Source organism: Bombina bombina, chromosome 5 (assembly GCF_027579735.1).
Source record: "Bombina bombina isolate aBomBom1 chromosome 5, aBomBom1.pri, whole genome shotgun sequence".
Classification (NCBI taxonomy): Eukaryota; Metazoa; Chordata; class Amphibia; order Anura; family Bombinatoridae; genus Bombina; species Bombina bombina.
In genome coordinates this window covers 58,641,658-58,643,411 of record NC_069503.1, presented here as the reverse complement: position 1 = coordinate 58,643,411, position 1,754 = coordinate 58,641,658, and positions in this window count along the sequence as shown.

Here is a 1,754-nt window from a genome sequence, read left to right as displayed (position 1 = left end):
CTTTTAATCACAATATTTGGCGCCAGTATGGCTATTTAAATGTTTGTTCACTAATCTATGGTCAAGCTTGAGAAAGGGCCAAGTTTGGGCCTGAAACGTTGCTTTTTGATCCCTGTTTGCACAATAAAAGTCTTTTTTTTGCACCAGCTGGAACAATTTGATTTCTTACTTAACTTAGTATCATCTGCAAAAATAGAGATGTCGCTATTTAATCCTTGCTCCAAGTCATTTATAAAAATATTAAAAAGAACAGGGCCCAGTACTGATCCCTGGGGGACGCCACTGATTACCTTTGTCCAATCTGAGTATGATCCATTTACTACTACTCGTTGCTCCCTATCTTTTTATCCAGTTATTTATTCATGAGCTAACATTTTCAGCTATTCCCAGTCCCTTAATTTTGTGCATTAATCTCTCATGTGGCACTGTATCAAATAAAGGTTTTGATAGAACACACAAGCGCCAAAAAATGGCTAAAATACCCAAAGAAAAATGGAAACAATAATTTATAGTAAAAAAGAGTAATTTTATTAATTGCTATTTTGTATATAACAAATAAAAATCTTTTTTGATAGATAAATCACAAAGTTTTTACTTTTAAAAACAGATTAATATCACAATGCCAGAAGTGATAGATAAATTCAGGATGGCCAACCTATAGTTAAAAATATAAAAAATGTTACATTGAGCAATGTTTAAATTGTGAATGATTTCCTTTGTGATTAATAAGGAGTTTCTCTCTGTATATTGTAATCACAGGGTCTCCATACCGTTATTCAACGGAGTACATAAGAACTTATTGCAGTATGTCAAAAGCGATCTTTCATACAATTGCTATTTTGTATTTTCAGTAGTGTACACAACAGTAAGGTTATAATAATTCACTTAACTTGTGATTTAATGTCGTAATTCTCTATACCGGTGCTTAAATAGTTTTAAAGCAGGTACTAAAATAGTGTTTGTGCAGAGTTCTCAGGCATACTGTAACTCGCAACCGGTATAGATATTTAAAATGCAGCTGAACGGTACCTTGAAAATAGAAGAAAAGTGCACTTTTTGGTCTGATGCTTCCTTTAATACGAAGCTGGGTGTTGAAATCCTGGAAGATGGATATTTCTTACAGCCGATTCTGGAGCCGATCCGATCCTCTCGGCGTTCTCCCACTGTGAATGCACAGAGTCCGCGCCTTCTCCAGAAGGGGCTCTGATTGGTTCCTTCTTTTGGGGGAGTTCCCACTTCAGTGGTGGATAACGGCTCTACGGCTGAGTTAGTTGTAAGTCTATTAGATCCTTGATGGTGTCCTTAGTGGTGTGAAGAAGCAAGAAACGTGTTTCCGCTGAGATTAGTCAGACTTTGTCAAGCTACTTCTTCATACTCTTAGTGCTGTTTAACTAGCCCACTCTTGCTTCCTATTTGCTTATACATGTTTTTAATAAACATAAACGATATATATCCAATGCTTATCAAACACTTTTAATTTGTTTAGTTATATTTTTTGGGTATATTTGTATATATATATTTACAAATATACCCAAAAAATATGTTTATTAAAAACATTTTTTAAACCAGGTTTTTACTATAAACAAATGCCTAAAATTACGCACATTTCAGTACAAATTTTATTGCTAAATATTTTTTATTGCATATTAACTCATTCAACTTTAACTACACAATGTGATTGTCAGGATCACGGTGAAGAAAATATTCAAACTGTATAAGCAAATAGGAAGCCAGAGTGGGCTAGTTAAACAGCA